The sequence below is a fragment of the Calidris pugnax genome, unplaced genomic scaffold, assembly GCF_001431845.1.
Source record: "Calidris pugnax isolate Ruff unplaced genomic scaffold, ASM143184v1 scaffold208, whole genome shotgun sequence".
Classification (NCBI taxonomy): domain Eukaryota; kingdom Metazoa; phylum Chordata; class Aves; order Charadriiformes; family Scolopacidae; genus Calidris; species Calidris pugnax.
The window spans coordinates 84028-91062 of NW_015090967.1; the positions used below are offsets into that span (position 1 = coordinate 84028).

General features: G+C 40.3%; 1 protein-coding gene across 2 annotated transcripts in view; it reads right to left on the minus strand.

Moving 5' to 3' along the window:
* The window catches only part of FREM1 (FRAS1 related extracellular matrix 1), a 76397-nt gene extending 69460 nt beyond the window's left edge, over positions 1-6937 (minus strand). For both annotated transcript variants that reach the window (XR_001413221.1, XM_014952621.1), the window contains exon 1: positions 6896-6937. The gene's annotated coding sequence lies outside the window, so the exon portion shown is untranslated. The remainder of the gene's footprint in view (positions 1-6895) is intronic.
* Positions 6938-7035: the final 98 nt, after the last annotated feature.

Genomic DNA, 7035 nt, shown 5'->3' on the forward strand with positions numbered 1-7035 from the left:
TTAAAGAAAACAAATAGCAGCCTCCCACAATTTCTAGGAGACAAAATGAATATTATTACAGCAATTAAAACTTAGCCCGGGGCAATGAAAGGATCCTAGGCTATTAAGTTAGGGGGTTGTCACTTCAGAATGTGCAATTAACACATGGACTTGGACTGTTTTGTATTTGATGTTTTTGTTCTATGCACTACAAACAAGGACTATAGGTCACATAGAAACTAAGCATTGAGCAAGGTATTTGCTGAGTTAAGGAATAGTAGATAGCAGTTCCCTTCTTTTTTTCCTTACTCAGTTTTGGTCTCTGAAAGGAAGTCCTGTGCACTTTTTGACAAATCTTGTAGACATTTTATTGCAGTAAAGAAACAGTAAGTGTTTCATTGCATGGTCAATGAATAGACCTTTCTTCAGGGAAAACAGTGGATGATGTGAAGCACATCAGATATATCCAGGGTATTAACATTTCTTTGTTGTCCTTTGTTTCTTTGTTGTATTAAAGCAGAATACTATAAGGTAGAAAAAACCTGGTTTTCTTCATTTTACCCTCTCTCACATTACAGCTATTTTAACAGTGATTACCAGATTCACATCTAATACAGTTTCAATTTAGAGAAATTATTTCTGACTTCCATGTTCATTCTCAGCATACTATCATCGCTGTCATTAAGTTACGATTCACCCAAACTTAGGCTATTAGGTAGCAGAAACTAAGTGCAGAAGTATCCCCATTTGCTGACAGGCCAATATGAGACTGAAAGTATATTGGACATTACACAAAGGCAGACAAGTATTAGAGGAGAAAAAGCTGAATATAACACCATAAACATTATTGCACTATAATGCCAAGTATTGCAGCTTAATGCAAAGCTGACAACTGAAATATTCTTTTCCAAGGGATTCCTCTGTTGAAGGGAATTCCTGTTGCTGAACCCTTTTAGTTTTTGCTCCTTCTGAGACCTCCTTCTGTATGAACCAGAAGTCGTAAGGCCAAAGGGAATTCTGTCTCAGGCGTAGGTAACAGTTCCCTTCTTTTTACTCCACTCTTTCATAGAATGCATAGAATCACAGAATCATAGAGTCATAGAATCATAGAATGGTTTGGGTTGGAAAGGACCTTAAACATCATCTAGTTCCAAGCCCCCTGCCATGGGCAGGGACACCTCCCACTAGACCAGGTTATTCAAAGCCCCATCCAGCCTGGCCTTAAAGACTTCCAGGGATGGGTCGTCCACAATTTCTCTGGGCAACTGTTCCAGTGCTTCACCACCCTCATAGTAAAGAATTTCCTCCTCAAATCTAATCTAGATCTACCCCATTAAACAGAGCTAAGCCTCAGGAGAGGGAGGCAGGAGAGGCCCTTAGGAGAGGGCTCAGACTGTGACTGACAAGAAAATAAAGGGAAAGAGAAACACCTAGAGGAAGACTTTCAATCAATCAAGAGCAGGGACACTTAACAGCTTGACGTTCAACCATTACACAGCTTACTTTTAAAAAGGCAGAGCAGGTCAGAGTCCCAGACTGAGACTACCAAAAAGGAGCTATTGATCGTGGTTGCCCCTTAAAGACCATCTTGAAGTTCCCTCTTAAGTGCTAAGTAGATCTGCTTATATTGTTAAAAGTACTTCAAATTTTCAGGTAAAGATTGACATCGCATTCTTAGCAGATGCCTATTATACTGAAGATAGCTACAAAAGCAAATAAGATCAAGTTGCTTGATAAGACATAAGATACTATGAGATAAAAGATAAGAGACTGCAGCTAAACTGCATTTTCTGAACAGGTAAATATTTTCTCCTCAAAAAACCAATGAAAACACCTTTGCTCTCTACTCTTTTGAGCCCAGAAAACTGTCTCACATAGCAGAACTCAAGAAGATAAAGATGAAATGATAATATTTTTTTCTCTTTATGTGTTTTTAAGATCATTACACAAATAGGAACTGCTACCCTCTGACTACCCATTCTCCACTAGACACTAACATTGAATTGGAAGAGAGTGCAATGCCCAAGTCACTCTGAAAAAGAAATAATTATATCTTTTTGACAGCTGTATGAGGAAGTCCATAAAACACTCAGGCTTCCAGTGAGGTTCTTCCACTGATGCTATCCATAGGTTACTATCCTGTACATCACCCTCATCCTCTTGGGTCTCCATACTCACTGATTTTCCATCTTCCCTTTGACAGTATAAACATAGAGAGGATAGCAGTTTGCAGGAGAAATCAAGCCAGCCTAGGAGATTCACAGACTGAACCACCTTCTTTGCCATTTCAAGGACTAAATAACTTTTTCAGAAGGTTTGAATATTTCCACTTAGATTTTCCTATTGACCATTGAAATACAGCAAAAGGTTGGGTTTTGGCAGTCAAAGGAAGCAGGGTCCTTCATAGTGTAAATGTTAATACAAACCTCTACATATTTTTCTGTCATGGTTTTGTATTTTAATGTCATGCTGGTACCCTCCTAAGAGCATGACAATATTGTAAAGGTCAGGAGCATATTTAATCTCTCTTCTTTTCTTTTTCCTTGTATGACAATGGAGAAAGGGATCCTGGAGATTCTCACTTAAGGAGGGAGTGGGAGGAGGCATATAAACTAGGGGAAGAAGTAAAGTGACTAGATTGTCCATCCTTTTTATTTCATGTATAGTCATACACACTGAAGAGGGGGAATAAAACCTATTCTTCTTAAGAGAAGAGCAGTCTACAGCATCATGTGGGTAGCAAAATGGCTTCCCAAACCCACATAGAGAATGACTCAAAAATAAAAATGAAAATTACCCCAGTAATGGAAACTGTGGATGGGTGAAGGGATTGTAGTGGATAGAGAAATAACCCAAGACCATTGACTCTGAAAAGACATTTCATTTTAGAAAGTAACTAGTAATGGATAGAAAAGAAACTACTGAAACTCAGCAAGGAGTTTAGGATTAGTCGGTCACAATCGTGCTTGTGTTACAAGGACAAAATTGTTAGCTTCACCTTGATCCATAACTCTGGTGAGTGAAAACAGAAATGGCAGCATTGCATTCATGACATGACAAGACAAGGCTTCCATCTCTGGACCCCAATGTTTTTCCATGACCACTGCAAGCTATGATCAGATCTCTTGCATGAGGTGCCAGATGACCTTGACTTACGGCAGAGCAGCTCTGCCAGAGACTGAACAAGTCTCTGACCCACAAGTGTGAGGGTGTCAAAACCCATAGGAAAGGAGCAGGAAAACCCTCCTGCACAAGGAAGAGCAAGGTGAGGAGGCAGGGACAAGGAACCTGTGGCCAGATGCCCAACAATGACATTATTTCATTACACCACGAACAGTAAGTTTTGGTACTTCTGGGAAACAACAGTTGGGACACAGTGGTGAAATGCAGTACACTGAGGTATTGCACCTCTCCATAGTGTTATGCATCTGCTCACGTACTCAGTAAGTTGTATGTGATAACACCCAACCCTGCCCTACATGGAACTACAGGGCAATGAAACAGCAGTGGACTTCCATCTCTAGCAGACACCCTCTTATGGGTAGAAAGCTACCTGAATAATTACTTTCAGGATAATTTCTTTCTGTGCTATTGGTTGGCTGGTTAAATGAGTGTGGGGGAGAAGGCTGAGCTTTGAACTGATGAGCCCCGAGGGTAACGGCAAAGGTTTTGAATTTGTGAGAGGGAAGACTTTGCGGACTGTTCTTCACAAACACAAGCTCACTGGAGGGTGATCTGCAACTCACAGTGCTAAATGAAAGAAGACTTGAAATCTGGTGCACAGATTCAAGCAGGGGACTTTTTTGAATGCTTAAATTTAAACAGCTGGTAGATGGTGTGGTTTACACATCCCCACAAACACACTGGATTTGTTCATCTTTTTGCACCTTAGGTATGTGATGCTTATTTGACCTTTTGGTCAGGCTATTCCAGGAGCAAAAGACATGCCTTCAAAGAGCAATTCCTCCCTGCTTATATAGGTATCTAAGGGGAAAAAGGATAGATTTAGCCTAGACACAAATTTAGGTTTCCAAAGGTATGTGAATGGACCACACTAAGAGTTTGATGTTCCCTACATACAAATCAAAAGTGATTTGATGTTCTTTTGTGAAATCTGTAAGTTACTTAAAATATTTACTTACTTACAGGGATACTTACTTACAGTAAGGTATGATTACCTTCAAATTGGGTTTTATACACCAGCAGAAAATACTAGATTAAATCATTACACAGCTCATCAAAAATAATCTAATCCACTAAGGAAGAAACCAAAACTACAGCTCCTCTTTTGATAACAGTTTTCAGTGATAAAGCTATATTTTTATGCAATCACGATGCCTGCACGGTGCAGGTACAACCTGTCAGCTCGTTAGTCACATAATTGCTTTAGACATCATTTGTCTGAAAATCACAGTCCAGCTGCAGTTTATCTTCCCAGCCAGCTATTAGAGTGCTTTGAACTCTGTTGCAGGCTTCACAGTGATAGCAACTAGGGACAGAAACAACACATTTCATTAGGAATTGTTCAACAATTTCCCAAATTTTACCCAGCTGCACAAAAGGCAACTGAATTACCCTGCGGATCTCATGTTGCAAGCTATGAAAGAGTGAAGTTGTGCAAGGACACCCTAGCTACAGTAGTTGTAGCCCACTCAAGGTTAGCATGAGAGAAGTTGCTCTGGTTCCACAAAGGACTGCCACAGAATCTAAAAAAATGAGCAAACTGAAGTTGAAGTTGAGAGCGGTTATCCTCCCCCTCTACTCTGCCCTTTGAGGCCCCATCTGGAGCACTGTGTCCAGTTCTGGGCTCCCCAGTTCAAGAAGGACAGGGAAATACTTGTCAGGGTACAGCAGAGGGCTACGAAGATGATTAGGGGCCTCGAGCATCTCTCTTACAAGGAAATGCTGAGGGACTTGGGTCTTTTAGACTTCTGGTCTAGGGAAGACTGAGGGAGTAATCTGATCAATGCCTATAAATACTTAAAGGGTGGGTGTCAAGAGGATGGGGCCAGTCTTTTTCTGGTGGTGGCCAGTGACAGGACAAGAGGAAATGGGCACAAACTTGAATGTAAGAATTTCCACTTAAACATGAGGAGGAACTTCTTTACTTTGAGGGTGGCAGAGCACTGGAACAGGCTGCCCAGGGAGGTGGTGGAGTCTCCATCTCTGGAGACATTCAAAACCCACCTGGACGTGTTCCTGTGCAACCTGCTCTAGGTGGACCTGCTTTGGGAGGGAGGTTGGACTAGATGATGTCCAGAGGTCCCTTCCAACCCCATGTGATTCTGTGATTCTGTTATTCTGTAAAGTATTGATGAGAATGATCTTCCCAGTCTCCCTTTGCCAAATGCATGGAGTCAAGCAGGTTGCACTTCTACTGTGTGGCTATTTGACTAACGTGCTATTTTAGCATGAGGATTTTACTACTCATCTGAATTCACTCTTGGATTGATGAAGTCAGTGATAATTAATTATTACATTAATTAATACATTAATTCCTGTTGTACTGCAACTAATATTATCATAGACATGTATTATCAAGATCACTTATACTCTAACCAGTATTATCATAGACTAATATTATCAAGACCACTTCGAGGACTGCAGAAAATGAATGTAATGAATGAACTTGAGGTACTTCCATTTAAAAATCAAGTCATTGTCCAGGGACTTGTTTAATCATTTGTCCTTATACTTGCCTAATTCTTCTCAGAGCAGGGAGCTATGCTGGAAAAAGTGTTCAAAATCTAAAGGTGCACAGATCCAAGCCACCTCATTCACTAGGTCAAAACAATCTGCATGCAGTCACGTTGCATGCAAAATAAAGCCGATGGAAGAATCATGAAGAAATTGCTGGCAGGCCCACAGCAGTAACACTCGAGTAAGAGACAAGAGATGGGACAACTTCAACAGATGTGTGTTCTCTTTTACTGTAAAAGCAACTGGTGGTTGATTTACAGTGTCGATGTCTCCCACAGACACCCTGGACACATGGGAACAGCAGAGATGCATTTCATCTAAGGTAATGTGCAGCCCTGAGTCAGCTGGGACGATGAACCAGCAGAATTCTCTGAATAGCAAAAACATAACTTGCAGAATCCCCTTTTAATAACTATTTCAAGAAACTGTGTGTAATCGCCTACAGGATTTGCTGAAGTGTCTCAGCACAACACAGTGACAGCAACTAGTCTCTGGAAGGTGATGTTTTAGGGTTTGGTTCTAGATAAATGCACAGAAATCAGTGAGGAATCTAAAAGTTGTGCAAGCATGTATATGTGTGTTCAGTAACACACATAAACATTTACACATGCATATGACCAACAAACATCTGCCTAATTCACATGAATGAAGTTAGCTGTCTAAATGTACAGGAAAATGTGAACTCTCACAGATCCCTACTGCAAAATAAAAGTCTACAATTTTAAAACATGCATTTAAAAACAAGTTCTCCCAGCTAAACAAAAATATCTTTTAGAAAGACTTAATAATGTTGAAAGTTTTTATGATGCTTTTAGTACTTTTTATCACATTTCTCTCCCCCAGTGTGTCTTACTAGACAGTTTTAAGAAAAGAAATCTTGCTTAGTGCTTCCAAGCTTTTATAAAAGATAAACCCACAAAGTTTTACTAGAGCTGACGGAAGAAAGCCAGCATAGTTGAGAAATCTATATCAACTTGAACATTAGGATAAACTAAGTTGCTTGGAGTCCTTAACATGCAATTTAAGTTCTACTAAACTGCTGGCAAGAACCAGTGCCTGTTTTCCTCTGAAGTTAGAACTGAGTTTTCATCCATCCCCAGTACAAAAAGTGCTGTCTGACTGCTTTTCTGCAACATTCATTAAGCTGTTAAATGCTATTACAACCAAAAACACAACAGCATTTAGTGTATAGAACAAATTTGAAGCAGATACTTACAGGTAGCAGTGTTTCTCCAGGAGGCTGAACACGAGATCATAAAAGGAATAATGAATGTCAGTGACCCAGTAATCTCTGGTTTAAAAGGCTGGCAGAGAAAGAAATCCAATGAGTGGGCGACAGGGAGAAAGACGGCGGGG